The following is a 16,355-nucleotide window of genomic DNA, read 5'->3' as shown; positions in this document are numbered from 1 at the left end:
TTACGTCTCGGCTACTTAACCCAGAGATTCCAAAGCCAGCTAAGACTTCAAATCACAAAAGGGCGATTCTCCAATGGTCAGTCATCAAAGCCACATTCAAGAGATTGCCTCCAGTGTGCTGCTCAGTGTTGCAGTGCTGTAATCAAACAAGAAAATCTTCTAATATGCTGTCAACTTGCTGGAAAAATAATTCCAAAAAAAAAAAAGACAACATTTTGAAAACAGAGGGATCAATGATGTGGAGGCGTATGGAATCTTCTCTGAAGAGTCCAGTCCCAAAATGGGTCCAAAAGTCTACAACACGGCGTATTCCCAGGTGGTCACCCAGCCAGGTACTGACGCCGCCCAACAGGACTTGACTTCGGTGATCGGACGAGAACCGGTACGTTCCCTGTGGTGTGGTCGTAGACGAAAGAAACAACTCAAACCTTGCCCAATTGCTTGGACTCTCTTTTAAGTCTCTTAGAAGGAAGGCCTTTAATTGCTGTTGTGATGAATTTCCAATTACGTCTCGGCTACTTAACCCAGAGATTCCAAAGCCAGCTAAGACTTCAAATCACAAAAGGGCGATTCTCCAATGGTCAGTCATCAAAGCCACATTCAAGAGATTGCCTCCAGTGTGCTGCTCAGTGTTGCAGTGCTGTAATCAAACAAGAAAATCTTCTAATATGCTGTCAACTTGCTGGAAAAATAATTCCAAAAAAAAAAAGACAACATTTTGAAAACAGAGGGATCAATGATGTGGAGGCGTATGGAAATCTTCTCTGAAGAGTCCAGTCCCAAAATGGGTCCAAAAGTCTACAACACGGCGTATTCCCAGGTGGTCACCCAGCCAGGTACTGACGCCGCCCAACAGGACTTGACTTCGGTGATCGGACGAGAACCGGTACGTTCCCTGTGGTGTGGTCGTAGACGAAAGAAACAACTCAAACCTTGCCCAATTGCTTGGACTCTCTTTTAAGTCTCTTAGAAGGAAGGCCTTTAATTGCTGTTGTGATGAATTTCCAATTACGTCTCGGCTACTTAACCCAGAGATTCCAAAGCCAGCTAAGACTTCAAATCACAAAAGGGCGATTCTCCAATGGTCAGTCATCAAAGCCACATTCAAGAGATTGCCTCCAGTGTGCTGCTCAGTGTTGCAGTGCTGTAATCAAACAAGAAAATCTTCTAATATGCTGTCAACTTGCTGGAAAAATAATTCCAAAAAAAAAAAGACAACATTTTGAAAACAGAGGGATCAATGATGTGGAGGCGTATGGAAATCTTCTCTGAAGAGTCCAGTCCCAAAATGGGTCCAAAAGTCTACAACACGGCGTATTCCCAGGTGGTCACCCAGCCAGGTACTGACGCCGCCCAACAGGACTTGACTTCGGTGATCGGACGAGAACCGGTACGTTCCCTGTGGTGTGGTCGTAGACGAAAGAAACAACTCAAACCTTGCCCAATTGCTTGGACTCTCTTTTAAGTCTCTTAGAAGGAAGGCCTTTAATTGCTGTTGTGATGAATTTCCAATTACGTCTCGGCTACTTAACCCAGAGATTCCAAAGCCAGCTAAGACTTCAAATCACAAAAGGGCGATTCTCCAATGGTCAGTCATCAAAGCCACATTCAAGAGATTGCCTCCAGTGTGCTGCTCAGTGTTGCAGTGCTGTAATCAAACAAGAAAATCTTCTAATATGCTGTCAACTTGCTGGAAAAATAATTCCAAAAAAAAAAAGACAACATTTTGAAAACAGAGGGATCAATGATGTGGAGGCGTATGGAAATCTTCTCTGAAGAGTCCAGTCCCAAAATGGGTCCAAAAGTCTACAACACGGCGTATTCCCAGGTGGTCACCCAGCCAGGTACTGACGCCGCCCAACAGGACTTGACTTCGGTGATCGGACGAGAACCGGTACGTTCCCTGTGGTGTGGTCGTAGACGAAAGAAACAACTCAAACCTTGCCCAATTGCTTGGACTCTCTTTTAAGTCTCTTAGAAGGAAGGCCTTTAATTGCTGTTGTGATGAATTTCCAATTACGTCTCGGCTACTTAACCCAGAGATTCCAAAGCCAGCTAAGACTTCAAATCACAAAAGGGCGATTCTCCAATGGTCAGTCATCAAAGCCACATTCAAGAGATTGCCTCCAGTGTGCTGCTCAGTGTTGCAGTGCTGTAATCAAACAAGAAAATCTTCTAATATGCTGTCAACTTGCTGGAAAAATAATTCCAAAAAAAAAAAGACAACATTTTGAAAACAGAGGGATCAATGATGTGGAGGCGTATGGAAATCTTCTCTGAAGAGTCCAGTCCCAAAATGGGTCCAAAAGTCTACAACACGGCGTATTCCCAGGTGGTCACCCAGCCAGGTACTGACGCCGCCCAACAGGACTTGACTTCGGTGATCGGACGAGAACCGGTACGTTCCCTGTGGTGTGGTCGTAGACGAAAGAAACAACTCAAACCTTGCCCAATTGCTTGGACTCTCTTTTAAGTCTCTTAGAAGGAAGGCCTTTAATTGCTGTTGTGATGAATTTCCAATTACGTCTCGGCTACTTAACCCAGAGATTCCAAAGCCAGCTAAGACTTCAAATCACAAAAGGGCGATTCTCCAATGGTCAGTCATCAAAGCCACATTCAAGAGATTGCCTCCAGTGTGCTGCTCAGTGTTGCAGTGCTGTAATCAAACAAGAAAATCTTCTAATATGCTGTCAACTTGCTGGAAAAATAATTCCAAAAAAAAAAAGACAACATTTTGAAAACAGAGGGATCAATGATGTGGAGGCGTATGGAAATCTTCTCTGAAGAGTCCAGTCCCAAAATGGGTCCAAAAGTCTACAACACGGCGTATTCCCAGGTGGTCACCCAGCCAGGTACTGACGCCGCCCAACAGGACTTGACTTCGGTGATCGGACGAGAACCGGTACGTTCCCTGTGGTGTGGTCGTAGACGAAAGAAACAACTCAAACCTTGCCCAATTGCTTGGACTCTCTTTTAAGTCTCTTAGAAGGAAGGCCTTTAATTGCTGTTGTGATGAATTTCCAATTACGTCTCGGCTACTTAACCCAGAGATTCCAAAGCCAGCTAAGACTTCAAATCACAAAAGGGCGATTCTCCAATGGTCAGTCATCAAAGCCACATTCAAGAGATTGCCTCCAGTGTGCTGCTCAGTGTTGCAGTGCTGTAATCAAACAAGAAAATCTTCTAATATGCTGTCAACTTGCTGGAAAAATAATTCCAAAAAAAAAAAGACAACATTTTGAAAACAGAGGGATCAATGATGTGGAGGCGTATGGAAATCTTCTCTGAAGAGTCCAGTCCCAAAATGGGTCCAAAAGTCTACAACACGGCGTATTCCCAGGTGGTCACCCAGCCAGGTACTGACGCCGCCCAACAGGACTTGACTTCGGTGATCGGACGAGAACCGGTACGTTCCCTGTGGTGTGGTCGTAGACGAAAGAAACAACTCAAACCTTGCCCAATTGCTTGGACTCTCTTTTAAGTCTCTTAGAAGGAAGGCCTTTAATTGCTGTTGTGATGAATTTCCAATTACGTCTCGGCTACTTAACCCAGAGATTCCAAAGCCAGCTAAGACTTCAAATCACAAAAGGGCGATTCTCCAATGGTCAGTCATCAAAGCCACATTCAAGAGATTGCCTCCAGTGTGCTGCTCAGTGTTGCAGTGCTGTAATCAAACAAGAAAATCTTCTAATATGCTGTCAACTTGCTGGAAAAATAATTCCAAAAAAAAAAAGACAACATTTTGAAAACAGAGGGATCAATGATGTGGAGGCGTATGGAAATCTTCTCTGAAGAGTCCAGTCCCAAAATGGGTCCAAAAGTCTACAACACGGCGTATTCCCAGGTGGTCACCCAGCCAGGTACTGACGCCGCCCAACAGGACTTGACTTCGGTGATCGGACGAGAACCGGTACGTTCCCTGTGGTGTGGTCGTAGACGAAAGAAACAACTCAAACCTTGCCCAATTGCTTGGACTCTCTTTTAAGTCTCTTAGAAGGAAGGCCTTTAATTGCTGTTGTGATGAATTTCCAATTACGTCTCGGCTACTTAACCCAGAGATTCCAAAGCCAGCTAAGACTTCAAATCACAAAAGGGCGATTCTCCAATGGTCAGTCATCAAAGCCACATTCAAGAGATTGCCTCCAGTGTGCTGCTCAGTGTTGCAGTGCTGTAATCAAACAAGAAAATCTTCTAATATGCTGTCAACTTGCTGGAAAAATAATTCCAAAAAAAAAAAGACAACATTTTGAAAACAGAGGGATCAATGATGTGGAGGCGTATGGAAATCTTCTCTGAAGAGTCCAGTCCCAAAATGGGTCCAAAAGTCTACAACACGGCGTATTCCCAGGTGGTCACCCAGCCAGGTACTGACGCCGCCCAACAGGACTTGACTTCGGTGATCGGACGAGAACCGGTACGTTCCCTGTGGTGTGGTCGTAGACGAAAGAAACAACTCAAACCTTGCCCAATTGCTTGGACTCTCTTTTAAGTCTCTTAGAAGGAAGGCCTTTAATTGCTGTTGTGATGAATTTCCAATTACGTCTCGGCTACTTAACCCAGAGATTCCAAAGCCAGCTAAGACTTCAAATCACAAAAGGGCGATTCTCCAATGGTCAGTCATCAAAGCCACATTCAAGAGATTGCCTCCAGTGTGCTGCTCAGTGTTGCAGTGCTGTAATCAAACAAGAAAATCTTCTAATATGCTGTCAACTTGCTGGAAAAATAATTCCAAAAAAAAAAAGACAACATTTTGAAAACAGAGGGATCAATGATGTGGAGGCGTATGGAAATCTTCTCTGAAGAGTCCAGTCCCAAAATGGGTCCAAAAGTCTACAACACGGCGTATTCCCAGGTGGTCACCCAGCCAGGTACTGACGCCGCCCAACAGGACTTGACTTCGGTGATCGGACGAGAACCGGTACGTTCCCTGTGGTGTGGTCGTAGACGAAAGAAACAACTCAAACCTTGCCCAATTGCTTGGACTCTCTTTTAAGTCTCTTAGAAGGAAGGCCTTTAATTGCTGTTGTGATGAATTTCCAATTACGTCTCGGCTACTTAACCCAGAGATTCCAAAGCCAGCTAAGACTTCAAATCACAAAAGGGCGATTCTCCAATGGTCAGTCATCAAAGCCACATTCAAGAGATTGCCTCCAGTGTGCTGCTCAGTGTTGCAGTGCTGTAATCAAACAAGAAAATCTTCTAATATGCTGTCAACTTGCTGGAAAAATAATTCCAAAAAAAAAAGACAACATTTTGAAAACAGAGGGATCAATGATGTGGAGGCGTATGGAAATCTTCTCTGAAGAGTCCAGTCCCAAAATGGGTCCAAAAGTCTACAACACGGCGTATTCCCAGGTGGTCACCCAGCCAGGTACTGACGCCGCCCAACAGGACTTGACTTCGGTGATCGGACGAGAACCGGTACGTTCCCTGTGGTGTGGTCGTAGACGAAAGAAACAACTCAAACCTTGCCCAATTGCTTGGACTCTCTTTTAAGTCTCTTAGAAGGAAGGCCTTTAATTGCTGTTGTGATGAATTTCCAATTACGTCTCGGCTACTTAACCCAGAGATTCCAAAGCCAGCTAAGACTTCAAATCACAAAAGGGCGATTCTCCAATGGCAGTCATCAAAGCCACATTCAAGAGATTGCCTCCAGTGTGCTGCTCAGTGTTGCAGTGCTGTAATCAAACAAGAAAATCTTCTAATATGCTGTCAACTTGCTGGAAAAATAATTCCAAAAAAAAAAAGACAACATTTTGAAAACAGAGGGATCAATGATGTGGAGGCGTATGGAAATCTTCTCTGAAGAGTCCAGTCCCAAAATGGGTCCAAAAGTCTACAACACGGCGTATTCCCAGGTGGTCACCCAGCCAGGTACTGACGCCGCCCAACAGGACTTGACTTCGGTGATCGGACGAGAACCGGTACGTTCCCTGTGGTGTGGTCGTAGACGAAAGAAACAACTCAAACCTTGCCCAATTGCTTGGACTCTCTTTTAAGTCTCTTAGAAGGAAGGCCTTTAATTGCTGTTGTGATGAATTTCCAATTACGTCTCGGCTACTTAACCCAGAGATTCCAAAGCCAGCTAAGACTTCAAATCACAAAAGGGCGATTCTCCAATGGTCAGTCATCAAAGCCACATTCAAGAGATTGCCTCCAGTGTGCTGCTCAGTGTTGCAGTGCTGTAATCAAACAAGAAAATCTTCTAATATGCTGTCAACTTGCTGGAAAAATAATTCCAAAAAAAAAAAGACAACATTTTGAAAACAGAGGGATCAATGATGTGGAGGCGTATGGAAATCTTCTCTGAAGAGTCCAGTCCCAAAATGGGTCCAAAAGTCTACAACACGGCGTATTCCCAGGTGGTCACCCAGCCAGGTACTGACGCCGCCCAACAGGACTTGACTTCGGTGATCGGACGAGAACCGGTACGTTCCCTGTGGTGTGGTCGTAGACGAAAGAAACAACTCAAACCTTGCCCAATTGCTTGGACTCTCTTTTAAGTCTCTTAGAAGGAAGGCCTTTAATTGCTGTTGTGATGAATTTCCAATTACGTCTCGGCTACTTAACCCAGAGATTCCAAAGCCAGCTAAGACTTCAAATCACAAAAGGGCGATTCTCCAATGGTCAGTCATCAAAGCCACATTCAAGAGATTGCCTCCAGTGTGCTGCTCAGTGTTGCAGTGCTGTAATCAAACAAGAAAATCTTCTAATATGCTGTCAACTTGCTGGAAAAATAATTCCAAAAAAAAAAGACAACATTTTGAAAACAGAGGGATCAATGATGTGGAGGCGTATGGAAATCTTCTCTGAAGAGTCCAGTCCCAAAATGGGTCCAAAAGTCTACAACACGGCGTATTCCCAGGTGGTCACCCAGCCAGGTACTGACGCCGCCCAACAGGACTTGACTTCGGTGATCGGACGAGAACCGGTACGTTCCCTGTGGTGTGGTCGTAGACGAAAGAAACAACTCAAACCTTGCCCAATTGCTTGGACTCTCTTTTAAGTCTCTTAGAAGGAAGGCCTTTAATTGCTGTTGTGATGAATTTCCAATTACGTCTCGGCTACTTAACCCAGAGATTCCAAAGCCAGCTAAGACTTCAAATCACAAAAGGGCGATTCTCCAATGGTCAGTCATCAAAGCCACATTCAAGAGATTGCCTCCAGTGTGCTGCTCAGTGTTGCAGTGCTGTAATCAAACAAGAAAATCTTCTAATATGCTGTCAACTTGCTGGAAAAATAATTCCAAAAAAAAAAAGACAACATTTTGAAAACAGAGGGATCAATGATGTGGAGGCGTATGGAAATCTTCTCTGAAGAGTCCAGTCCCAAAATGGGTCCAAAAGTCTACAACACGGCGTATTCCCAGGTGGTCACCCAGCCAGGTACTGACGCCGCCCAACAGGACTTGACTTCGGTGATCGGACGAGAACCGGTACGTTCCCTGTGGTGTGGTCGTAGACGAAAGAAACAACTCAAACCTTGCCCAATTGCTTGGACTCTCTTTTAAGTCTCTTAGAAGGAAGGCCTTTAATTGCTGTTGTGATGAATTTCCAATTACGTCTCGGCTACTTAACCCAGAGATTCCAAAGCCAGCTAAGACTTCAAATCACAAAAGGGCGATTCTCCAATGGTCAGTCATCAAAGCCACATTCAAGAGATTGCCTCCAGTGTGCTGCTCAGTGTTGCAGTGCTGTAATCAAACAAGAAAATCTTCTAATATGCTGTCAACTTGCTGGAAAAATAATTCCAAAAAAAAAAGACAACATTTTGAAAACAGAGGGATCAATGATGTGGAGGCGTATGGAAATCTTCTCTGAAGAGTCCAGTCCCAAAATGGGTCCAAAAGTCTACAACACGGCGTATTCCCAGGTGGTCACCCAGCCAGGTACTGACGCCGCCCAACAGGACTTGACTTCGGTGATCGGACGAGAACCGGTACGTTCCCTGTGGTGTGGTCGTAGACGAAAGAAACAACTCAAACCTTGCCCAATTGCTTGGACTCTCTTTTAAGTCTCTTAGAAGGAAGGCCTTTAATTGCTGTTGTGATGAATTTCCAATTACGTCTCGGCTACTTAACCCAGAGATTCCAAAGCCAGCTAAGACTTCAAATCACAAAAGGGCGATTCTCCAATGGTCAGTCATCAAAGCCACATTCAAGAGATTGCCTCCAGTGTGCTGCTCAGTGTTGCAGTGCTGTAATCAAACAAGAAAATCTTCTAATATGCTGTCAACTTGCTGGAAAAATAATTCCAAAAAAAAAAAGACAACATTTTGAAAACAGAGGGATCAATGATGTGGAGGCGTATGGAAATCTTCTCTGAAGAGTCCAGTCCCAAAATGGGTCCAAAAGTCTACAACACGGCGTATTCCCAGGTGGTCACCCAGCCAGGTACTGACGCCGCCCAACAGGACTTGACTTCGGTGATCGGACGAGAACCGGTACGTTCCCTGTGGTGTGGTCGTAGACGAAAGAAACAACTCAAACCTTGCCCAATTGCTTGGACTCTCTTTTAAGTCTCTTAGAAGGAAGGCCTTTAATTGCTGTTGTGATGAATTTCCAATTACGTCTCGGCTACTTAACCCAGAGATTCCAAAGCCAGCTAAGACTTCAAATCACAAAAGGGCGATTCTCCAATGGTCAGTCATCAAAGCCACATTCAAGAGATTGCCTCCAGTGTGCTGCTCAGTGTTGCAGTGCTGTAATCAAACAAGAAAATCTTCTAATATGCTGTCAACTTGCTGGAAAAATAATTCCAAAAAAAAAAAGACAACATTTTGAAAACAGAGGGATCAATGATGTGGAGGCGTATGGAAATCTTCTCTGAAGAGTCCAGTCCCAAAATGGGTCCAAAAGTCTACAACACGGCGTATTCCCAGGTGGTCACCCAGCCAGGTACTGACGCCGCCCAACAGGACTTGACTTCGGTGATCGGACGAGAACCGGTACGTTCCCTGTGGTGTGGTCGTAGACGAAAGAAACAACTCAAACCTTGCCCAATTGCTTGGACTCTCTTTTAAGTCTCTTAGAAGGAAGGCCTTTAATTGCTGTTGTGATGAATTTCCAATTACGTCTCGGCTACTTAACCCAGAGATTCCAAAGCCAGCTAAGACTTCAAATCACAAAAGGGCGATTCTCCAATGGTCAGTCATCAAAGCCACATTCAAGAGATTGCCTCCAGTGTGCTGCTCAGTGTTGCAGTGCTGTAATCAAACAAGAAAATCTTCTAATATGCTGTCAACTTGCTGGAAAAATAATTCCAAAAAAAAAAAGACAACATTTTGAAAACAGAGGGATCAATGATGTGGAGGCGTATGGAAATCTTCTCTGAAGAGTCCAGTCCCAAAATGGGTCCAAAAGTCTACAACACGGCGTATTCCCAGGTGGTCACCCAGCCAGGTACTGACGCCGCCCAACAGGACTTGACTTCGGTGATCGGACGAGAACCGGTACGTTCCCTGTGGTGTGGTCGTAGACGAAAGAAACAACTCAAACCTTGCCCAATTGCTTGGACTCTCTTTTAAGTCTCTTAGAAGGAAGGCCTTTAATTGCTGTTGTGATGAATTTCCAATTACGTCTCGGCTACTTAACCCAGAGATTCCAAAGCCAGCTAAGACTTCAAATCACAAAAGGGCGATTCTCCAATGGTCAGTCATCAAAGCCACATTCAAGAGATTGCCTCCAGTGTGCTGCTCAGTGTTGCAGTGCTGTAATCAAACAAGAAAATCTTCTAATATGCTGTCAACTTGCTGGAAAAATAATTCCAAAAAAAAAAAGACAACATTTTGAAAACAGAGGGATCAATGATGTGGAGGCGTATGGAAATCTTCTCTGAAGAGTCCAGTCCCAAAATGGGTCCAAAAGTCTACAACACGGCGTATTCCCAGGTGGTCACCCAGCCAGGTACTGACGCCGCCCAACAGGACTTGACTTCGGTGATCGGACGAGAACCGGTACGTTCCCTGTGGTGTGGTCGTAGACGAAAGAAACAACTCAAACCTTGCCCAATTGCTTGGACTCTCTTTTAAGTCTCTTAGAAGGAAGGCCTTTAATTGCTGTTGTGATGAATTTCCAATTACGTCTCGGCTACTTAACCCAGAGATTCCAAAGCCAGCTAAGACTTCAAATCACAAAAGGGCGATTCTCCAATGGTCAGTCATCAAAGCCACATTCAAGAGATTGCCTCCAGTGTGCTGCTCAGTGTTGCAGTGCTGTAATCAAACAAGAAAATCTTCTAATATGCTGTCAACTTGCTGGAAAAATAATTCCAAAAAAAAAAGACAACATTTTGAAAACAGAGGGATCAATGATGTGGAGGCGTATGGAAATCTTCTCTGAAGAGTCCAGTCCCAAAATGGGTCCAAAAGTCTACAACACGGCGTATTCCCAGGTGGTCACCCAGCCAGGTACTGACGCCGCCCAACAGGACTTGACTTCGGTGATCGGACGAGAACCGGTACGTTCCCTGTGGTGTGGTCGTAGACGAAAGAAACAACTCAAACCTTGCCCAATTGCTTGGACTCTCTTTTAAGTCTCTTAGAAGGAAGGCCTTTAATTGCTGTTGTGATGAATTTCTAATTACGTCTCGGCTACTTAACCCAGAGATTCCAAAGCCAGCTAAGACTTCAAATCACAAAAGGGCGATTCTCCAATGGTCAGTCATCAAAGCCACATTCAAGAGATTGCCTCCAGTGTGCTGCTCAGTGTTGCAGTGCTGTAATCAAACAAGAAAATCTTCTAATATGCTGTCAACTTGCTGGAAAAATAATTCCAAAAAAAAAAAAGACAACATTTTGAAAACAGAGGGATCAATGATGTGGAGGCGTATGGAAATCTTCTCTGAAGAGTCCAGTCCCAAAATGGGTCCAAAAGTCTACAACACGGCGTATTCCCAGGTGGTCACCCAGCCAGGTACTGACGCCGCCCAACAGGACTTGACTTCGGTGATCGGACGAGAACCGGTACGTTCCCTGTGGTGTGGTCGTAGACGAAAGAAACAACTCAAACCTTGCCCAATTGCTTGGACTCTCTTTTAAGTCTCTTAGAAGGAAGGCCTTTAATTGCTGTTGTGATGAATTTCCAATTACGTCTCGGCTACTTAACCCAGAGATTCCAAAGCCAGCTAAGACTTCAAATCACAAAAGGGCGATTCTCCAATGGTCAGTCATCAAAGCCACATTCAAGAGATTGCCTCCAGTGTGCTGCTCAGTGTTGCAGTGCTGTAATCAAACAAGAAAATCTTCTAATATGCTGTCAACTTGCTGGAAAAATAATTCCAAAAAAAAAAAGACAACATTTTGAAAACAGAGGGATCAATGATGTGGAGGCGTATGGAAATCTTCTCTGAAGAGTCCAGTCCCAAAATGGCTCCAAAAGTCTACAACACGGCGTATTCCCAGGTGGTCACCCAGCCAGGTACTGACGCCGCCCAACAGGACTTGACTTCGGTGATCGGACGAGAACCGGTACGTTCCCTGTGGTGTGGTCGTAGACGAAAGAAACAACTCAAACCTTGCCCAATTGCTTGGACTCTCTTTTAAGTCTCTTAGAAGGAAGGCCTTTAATTGCTGTTGTGATGAATTTCCAATTACGTCTCGGCTACTTAACCCAGAGATTCCAAAGCCAGCTAAGACTTCAAATCACAAAAGGGCGATTCTCCAATGGTCAGTCATCAAAGCCACATTCAAGAGATTGCCTCCAGTGTGCTGCTCAGTGTTGCAGTGCTGTAATCAAACAAGAAAATCTTCTAATATGCTGTCAACTTGCTGGAAAAATAATTCCAAAAAAAAAAAAGACAACATTTTGAAAACAGAGGGATCAATGATGTGGAGGCGTATGGAAATCTTCTCTGAAGAGTCCAGTCCCAAAATGGGTCCAAAAGTCTACAACACGGCGTATTCCCAGGTGGTCACCCAGCCAGGTACTGACGCCGCCCAACAGGACTTGACTTCGGTGATCGGACGAGAACCGGTACGTTCCCTGTGGTGTGGTCGTAGACGAAAGAAACAACTCAAACCTTGCCCAATTGCTTGGACTCTCTTTTAAGTCTCTTAGAAGGAAGGCCTTTAATTGCTGTTGTGATGAATTTCCAATTACGTCTCGGCTACTTAACCCAGAGATTCCAAAGCCAGCTAAGACTTCAAATCACAAAAGGGCGATTCTCCAATGGTCAGTCATCAAAGCCACATTCAAGAGATTGCCTCCAGTGTGCTGCTCAGTGTTGCAGTGCTGTAATCAAACAAGAAAATCTTCTAATATGCTGTCAACTTGCTGGAAAAATAATTCCAAAAAAAAAAGACAACATTTTGAAAACAGAGGGATCAATGATGTGGAGGCGTATGGAAATCTTCTCTGAAGAGTCCAGTCCCAAAATGGGTCCAAAAGTCTACAACACGGCGTATTCCCAGGTGGTCACCCAGCCAGGTACTGACGCCGCCCAACAGGACTTGACTTCGGTGATCGGACGAGAACCGGTACGTTCCCTGTGGTGTGGTCGTAGACGAAAGAAACAACTCAAACCTTGCCCAATTGCTTGGACTCTCTTTTAAGTCTCTTAGAAGGAAGGCCTTTAATTGCTGTTGTGATGAATTTCCAATTACGTCTCGGCTACTTAACCCAGAGATTCCAAAGCCAGCTAAGACTTCAAATCACAAAAGGGCGATTCTCCAATGGTCAGTCATCAAAGCCACATTCAAGAGATTGCCTCCAGTGTGCTGCTCAGTGTTGCAGTGCTGTAATCAAACAAGAAAATCTTCTAATATGCTGTCAACTTGCTGGAAAAATAATTCCAAAAAAAAAAAGACAACATTTTGAAAACAGAGGGATCAATGATGTGGAGGCGTATGGAAATCTTCTCTGAAGAGTCCAGTCCCAAAATGGGTCCAAAAGTCTACAACACGGCGTATTCCCAGGTGGTCACCCAGCCAGGTACTGACGCCGCCCAACAGGACTTGACTTCGGTGATCGGACGAGAACCGGTACGTTCCCTGTGGTGTGGTCGTAGACGAAAGAAACAACTCAAACCTTGCCCAATTGCTTGGACTCTCTTTTAAGTCTCTTAGAAGGAAGGCCTTTAATTGCTGTTGTGATGAATTTCCAATTACGTCTCGGCTACTTAACCCAGAGATTCCAAAGCCAGCTAAGACTTCAAATCACAAAAGGGCGATTCTCCAATGGTCAGTCATCAAAGCCACATTCAAGAGATTGCCTCCAGTGTGCTGCTCAGTGTTGCAGTGCTGTAATCAAACAAGAAAATCTTCTAATATGCTGTCAACTTGCTGGAAAAATAATTCCAAAAAAAAAAAGACAACATTTTGAAAACAGAGGGATCAATGATGTGGAGGCGTATGGAAATCTTCTCTGAAGAGTCCAGTCCCAAAATGGGTCCAAAAGTCTACAACACGGCGTATTCCCAGGTGGTCACCCAGCCAGGTACTGACGCCGCCCAACAGGACTTGACTTCGGTGATCGGACGAGAACCGGTACGTTCCCTGTGGTGTGGTCGTAGACGAAAGAAACAACTCAAACCTTGCCCAATTGCTTGGACTCTCTTTTAAGTCTCTTAGAAGGAAGGCCTTTAATTGCTGTTGTGATGAATTTCCAATTACGTCTCGGCTACTTAACCCAGAGATTCCAAAGCCAGCTAAGACTTCAAATCACAAAAGGGCGATTCTCCAATGGTCAGTCATCAAAGCCACATTCAAGAGATTGCCTCCAGTGTGCTGCTCAGTGTTGCAGTGCTGTAATCAAACAAGAAAATCTTCTAATATGCTGTCAACTTGCTGGAAAAATAATTCCAAAAAAAAAAAGACAACATTTTGAAAACAGAGGGATCAATGATGTGGAGGCGTATGGAAATCTTCTCTGAAGAGTCCAGTCCCAAAATGGGTCCAAAAGTCTACAACACGGCGTATTCCCAGGTGGTCACCCAGCCAGGTACTGACGCCGCCCAACAGGACTTGACTTCGGTGATCGGACGAGAACCGGTACGTTCCCTGTGGTGTGGTCGTAGACGAAAGAAACAACTCAAACCTTGCCCAATTGCTTGGACTCTCTTTTAAGTCTCTTAGAAGGAAGGCCTTTAATTGCTGTTGTGATGAATTTCCAATTACGTCTCGGCTACTTAACCCAGAGATTCCAAAGCCAGCTAAGACTTCAAATCACAAAAGGGCGATTCTCCAATGGTCAGTCATCAAAGCCACATTCAAGAGATTGCCTCCAGTGTGCTGCTCAGTGTTGCAGTGCTGTAATCAAACAAGAAAATCTTCTAATATGCTGTCAACTTGCTGGAAAAATAATTCCAAAAAAAAAAAGACAACATTTTGAAAACAGAGGGATCAATGATGTGGAGGCGTATGGAAATCTTCTCTGAAGAGTCCAGTCCCAAAATGGGTCCAAAAGTCTACAACACGGCGTATTCCCAGGTGGTCACCCAGCCAGGTACTGACGCCGCCCAACAGGACTTGACTTCGGTGATCGGACGAGAACCGGTACGTTCCCTGTGGTGTGGTCGTAGACGAAAGAAACAACTCAAACCTTGCCCAATTGCTTGGACTCTCTTTTAAGTCTCTTAGAAGGAAGGCCTTTAATTGCTGTTGTGATGAATTTCCAATTACGTCTCGGCTACTTAACCCAGAGATTCCAAAGCCAGCTAAGACTTCAAATCACAAAAGGGCGATTCTCCAATGGTCAGTCATCAAAGCCACATTCAAGAGATTGCCTCCAGTGTGCTGCTCAGTGTTGCAGTGCTGTAATCAAACAAGAAAATCTTCTAATATGCTGTCAACTTGCTGGAAAAATAATTCCAAAAAAAAAAAGACAACATTTTGAAAACAGAGGGATCAATGATGTGGAGGCGTATGGAAATCTTCTCTGAAGAGTCCAGTCCCAAAATGGGTCCAAAAGTCTACAACACGGCGTATTCCCAGGTGGTCACCCAGCCAGGTACTGACGCCGCCCAACAGGACTTGACTTCGGTGATCGGACGAGAACCGGTACGTTCCCTGTGGTGTGGTCGTAGACGAAAGAAACAACTCAAACCTTGCCCAATTGCTTGGACTCTCTTTTAAGTCTCTTAGAAGGAAGGCCTTTAATTGCTGTTGTGATGAATTTCCAATTACGTCTCGGCTACTTAACCCAGAGATTCCAAAGCCAGCTAAGACTTCAAATCACAAAAGGGCGATTCTCCAATGGTCAGTCATCAAAGCCACATTCAAGAGATTGCCTCCAGTGTGCTGCTCAGTGTTGCAGTGCTGTAATCAAACAAGAAAATCTTCTAATATGCTGTCAACTTGCTGGAAAAATAATTCCAAAAAAAAAAGACAACATTTTGAAAACAGAGGGATCAATGATGTGGAGGCGTATGGAAATCTTCTCTGAAGAGTCCAGTCCCAAAATGGGTCCAAAAGTCTACAACACGGCGTATTCCCAGGTGGTCACCCAGCCAGGTACTGACGCCGCCCAACAGGACTTGACTTCGGTGATCGGACGAGAACCGGTACGTTCCCTGTGGTGTGGTCGTAGACGAAAGAAACAACTCAAACCTTGCCCAATTGCTTGGACTCTCTTTTAAGTCTCTTAGAAGGAAGGCCTTTAATTGCTGTTGTGATGAATTTCCAATTACGTCTCGGCTACTTAACCCAGAGATTCCAAAGCCAGCTAAGACTTCAAATCACAAAAGGGCGATTCTCCAATGGTCAGTCATCAAAGCCACATTCAAGAGATTGCCTCCAGTGTGCTGCTCAGTGTTGCAGTGCTGTAATCAAACAAGAAAATCTTCTAATATGCTGTCAACTTGCTGGAAAAATAATTCCAAAAAAAAAAAGACAACATTTTGAAAACAGAGGGATCAATGATGTGGAGGCGTATGGAAATCTTCTCTGAAGAGTCCAGTCCCAAAATGGGTCCAAAAGTCTACAACACGGCGTATTCCCAGGTGGTCACCCAGCCAGGTACTGACGCCGCCCAACAGGACTTGACTTCGGTGATCGGACGAGAACCGGTACGTTCCCTGTGGTGTGGTCGTAGACGAAAGAAACAACTCAAACCTTGCCCAATTGCTTGGACTCTCTTTTAAGTCTCTTAGAAGGAAGGCCTTTAATTGCTGTTGTGATGAATTTCCAATTACGTCTCGGCTACTTAACCCAGAGATTCCAAAGCCAGCTAAGACTTCAAATCACAAAAGGGCGATTCTCCAATGGTCAGTCATCAAAGCCACATTCAAGAGATTGCCTCCAGTGTGCTGCTCAGTGTTGCAGTGCTGTAATCAAACAAGAAAATCTTCTAATATGCTGTCAACTTGCTGGAAAAATAATTCCAAAAAAAAAAAGACAACATTTTGAAAACAGAGGGATCA

General features: G+C 44.6%; 32 non-coding genes across 32 annotated transcripts; all 32 read right to left on the bottom strand.

Annotated features, from left to right (window-relative positions):
- Nucleotides 1–291: 291 nt before the first annotated feature.
- Nucleotides 292–410, bottom strand: LOC145460831 (5S ribosomal RNA). Its single transcript, XR_014039995.1, has one exon. It is a non-coding gene; the product is annotated as a 5S ribosomal RNA (ribosomal RNA).
- A 385-nt stretch (nt 411–795) lies between these two features.
- Nucleotides 796–914, bottom strand: LOC145460830 (5S ribosomal RNA). The gene has a single exon (XR_014039994.1). It is a non-coding gene; the product is annotated as a 5S ribosomal RNA (ribosomal RNA).
- Nucleotides 915–1,299: 385 nt separating this feature from the next.
- On the bottom strand, nt 1,300–1,418 carry LOC145460829 (5S ribosomal RNA). Its single transcript, XR_014039993.1, has one exon. It is a non-coding gene; the product is annotated as a 5S ribosomal RNA (ribosomal RNA).
- A 385-nt stretch (nt 1,419–1,803) lies between these two features.
- Nucleotides 1,804–1,922, bottom strand: LOC145460828 (5S ribosomal RNA). Its single transcript, XR_014039992.1, has one exon. It is a non-coding gene; the product is annotated as a 5S ribosomal RNA (ribosomal RNA).
- A 385-nt stretch (nt 1,923–2,307) lies between these two features.
- On the bottom strand, nt 2,308–2,426 carry LOC145460827 (5S ribosomal RNA). Its single transcript, XR_014039991.1, has one exon. It is a non-coding gene; the product is annotated as a 5S ribosomal RNA (ribosomal RNA).
- Nucleotides 2,427–2,811: 385 nt separating this feature from the next.
- LOC145460825 (5S ribosomal RNA) lies at nt 2,812–2,930 on the bottom strand. Its single transcript, XR_014039989.1, has one exon. It is a non-coding gene; the product is annotated as a 5S ribosomal RNA (ribosomal RNA).
- Nucleotides 2,931–3,315: 385 nt separating this feature from the next.
- On the bottom strand, nt 3,316–3,434 carry LOC145460824 (5S ribosomal RNA). The gene has a single exon (XR_014039988.1). It is a non-coding gene; the product is annotated as a 5S ribosomal RNA (ribosomal RNA).
- Nucleotides 3,435–3,819: 385 nt separating this feature from the next.
- Nucleotides 3,820–3,938, bottom strand: LOC145460823 (5S ribosomal RNA). The gene has a single exon (XR_014039987.1). It is a non-coding gene; the product is annotated as a 5S ribosomal RNA (ribosomal RNA).
- A 385-nt stretch (nt 3,939–4,323) lies between these two features.
- Nucleotides 4,324–4,442, bottom strand: LOC145460822 (5S ribosomal RNA). Its single transcript, XR_014039986.1, has one exon. It is a non-coding gene; the product is annotated as a 5S ribosomal RNA (ribosomal RNA).
- Nucleotides 4,443–4,827: 385 nt separating this feature from the next.
- On the bottom strand, nt 4,828–4,946 carry LOC145460821 (5S ribosomal RNA). The gene has a single exon (XR_014039985.1). It is a non-coding gene; the product is annotated as a 5S ribosomal RNA (ribosomal RNA).
- Nucleotides 4,947–5,330: 384 nt separating this feature from the next.
- Nucleotides 5,331–5,449, bottom strand: LOC145460820 (5S ribosomal RNA). The gene has a single exon (XR_014039984.1). It is a non-coding gene; the product is annotated as a 5S ribosomal RNA (ribosomal RNA).
- Nucleotides 5,450–5,833: 384 nt separating this feature from the next.
- On the bottom strand, nt 5,834–5,952 carry LOC145460819 (5S ribosomal RNA). The gene has a single exon (XR_014039983.1). It is a non-coding gene; the product is annotated as a 5S ribosomal RNA (ribosomal RNA).
- A 385-nt stretch (nt 5,953–6,337) lies between these two features.
- Nucleotides 6,338–6,456, bottom strand: LOC145460818 (5S ribosomal RNA). Its single transcript, XR_014039982.1, has one exon. It is a non-coding gene; the product is annotated as a 5S ribosomal RNA (ribosomal RNA).
- Nucleotides 6,457–6,840: 384 nt separating this feature from the next.
- On the bottom strand, nt 6,841–6,959 carry LOC145460817 (5S ribosomal RNA). The gene has a single exon (XR_014039981.1). It is a non-coding gene; the product is annotated as a 5S ribosomal RNA (ribosomal RNA).
- A 385-nt stretch (nt 6,960–7,344) lies between these two features.
- On the bottom strand, nt 7,345–7,463 carry LOC145460816 (5S ribosomal RNA). The gene has a single exon (XR_014039980.1). It is a non-coding gene; the product is annotated as a 5S ribosomal RNA (ribosomal RNA).
- A 384-nt stretch (nt 7,464–7,847) lies between these two features.
- LOC145460814 (5S ribosomal RNA) lies at nt 7,848–7,966 on the bottom strand. The gene has a single exon (XR_014039978.1). It is a non-coding gene; the product is annotated as a 5S ribosomal RNA (ribosomal RNA).
- A 385-nt stretch (nt 7,967–8,351) lies between these two features.
- LOC145460813 (5S ribosomal RNA) lies at nt 8,352–8,470 on the bottom strand. Its single transcript, XR_014039977.1, has one exon. It is a non-coding gene; the product is annotated as a 5S ribosomal RNA (ribosomal RNA).
- A 385-nt stretch (nt 8,471–8,855) lies between these two features.
- Nucleotides 8,856–8,974, bottom strand: LOC145460812 (5S ribosomal RNA). Its single transcript, XR_014039976.1, has one exon. It is a non-coding gene; the product is annotated as a 5S ribosomal RNA (ribosomal RNA).
- A 385-nt stretch (nt 8,975–9,359) lies between these two features.
- On the bottom strand, nt 9,360–9,478 carry LOC145460811 (5S ribosomal RNA). Its single transcript, XR_014039975.1, has one exon. It is a non-coding gene; the product is annotated as a 5S ribosomal RNA (ribosomal RNA).
- A 385-nt stretch (nt 9,479–9,863) lies between these two features.
- Nucleotides 9,864–9,982, bottom strand: LOC145460810 (5S ribosomal RNA). Its single transcript, XR_014039974.1, has one exon. It is a non-coding gene; the product is annotated as a 5S ribosomal RNA (ribosomal RNA).
- A 384-nt stretch (nt 9,983–10,366) lies between these two features.
- Nucleotides 10,367–10,485, bottom strand: LOC145460809 (5S ribosomal RNA). Its single transcript, XR_014039973.1, has one exon. It is a non-coding gene; the product is annotated as a 5S ribosomal RNA (ribosomal RNA).
- A 386-nt stretch (nt 10,486–10,871) lies between these two features.
- Nucleotides 10,872–10,990, bottom strand: LOC145460808 (5S ribosomal RNA). Its single transcript, XR_014039972.1, has one exon. It is a non-coding gene; the product is annotated as a 5S ribosomal RNA (ribosomal RNA).
- Nucleotides 10,991–11,375: 385 nt separating this feature from the next.
- On the bottom strand, nt 11,376–11,494 carry LOC145460807 (5S ribosomal RNA). Its single transcript, XR_014039971.1, has one exon. It is a non-coding gene; the product is annotated as a 5S ribosomal RNA (ribosomal RNA).
- Nucleotides 11,495–11,880: 386 nt separating this feature from the next.
- On the bottom strand, nt 11,881–11,999 carry LOC145460805 (5S ribosomal RNA). The gene has a single exon (XR_014039970.1). It is a non-coding gene; the product is annotated as a 5S ribosomal RNA (ribosomal RNA).
- A 384-nt stretch (nt 12,000–12,383) lies between these two features.
- Nucleotides 12,384–12,502, bottom strand: LOC145460804 (5S ribosomal RNA). The gene has a single exon (XR_014039969.1). It is a non-coding gene; the product is annotated as a 5S ribosomal RNA (ribosomal RNA).
- Nucleotides 12,503–12,887: 385 nt separating this feature from the next.
- Nucleotides 12,888–13,006, bottom strand: LOC145460802 (5S ribosomal RNA). Its single transcript, XR_014039967.1, has one exon. It is a non-coding gene; the product is annotated as a 5S ribosomal RNA (ribosomal RNA).
- Nucleotides 13,007–13,391: 385 nt separating this feature from the next.
- On the bottom strand, nt 13,392–13,510 carry LOC145460801 (5S ribosomal RNA). The gene has a single exon (XR_014039966.1). It is a non-coding gene; the product is annotated as a 5S ribosomal RNA (ribosomal RNA).
- A 385-nt stretch (nt 13,511–13,895) lies between these two features.
- LOC145460800 (5S ribosomal RNA) lies at nt 13,896–14,014 on the bottom strand. The gene has a single exon (XR_014039965.1). It is a non-coding gene; the product is annotated as a 5S ribosomal RNA (ribosomal RNA).
- Nucleotides 14,015–14,399: 385 nt separating this feature from the next.
- On the bottom strand, nt 14,400–14,518 carry LOC145460799 (5S ribosomal RNA). Its single transcript, XR_014039964.1, has one exon. It is a non-coding gene; the product is annotated as a 5S ribosomal RNA (ribosomal RNA).
- Nucleotides 14,519–14,903: 385 nt separating this feature from the next.
- On the bottom strand, nt 14,904–15,022 carry LOC145460798 (5S ribosomal RNA). The gene has a single exon (XR_014039963.1). It is a non-coding gene; the product is annotated as a 5S ribosomal RNA (ribosomal RNA).
- Nucleotides 15,023–15,406: 384 nt separating this feature from the next.
- LOC145460797 (5S ribosomal RNA) lies at nt 15,407–15,525 on the bottom strand. The gene has a single exon (XR_014039962.1). It is a non-coding gene; the product is annotated as a 5S ribosomal RNA (ribosomal RNA).
- A 385-nt stretch (nt 15,526–15,910) lies between these two features.
- LOC145460796 (5S ribosomal RNA) lies at nt 15,911–16,029 on the bottom strand. The gene has a single exon (XR_014039961.1). It is a non-coding gene; the product is annotated as a 5S ribosomal RNA (ribosomal RNA).
- Nucleotides 16,030–16,355: the final 326 nt, after the last annotated feature.

The sequence above is a fragment of the Orbicella franksi genome, chromosome 11, assembly GCF_964199315.1.
Source record: "Orbicella franksi chromosome 11, jaOrbFran1.1, whole genome shotgun sequence".
NCBI lineage: Eukaryota > Metazoa > Cnidaria > Anthozoa > Scleractinia > Merulinidae > Orbicella > Orbicella franksi.
Note: the sequence above shows the minus strand (reverse complement) of the source record. Positions and strands in the feature narration are given on the sequence as shown.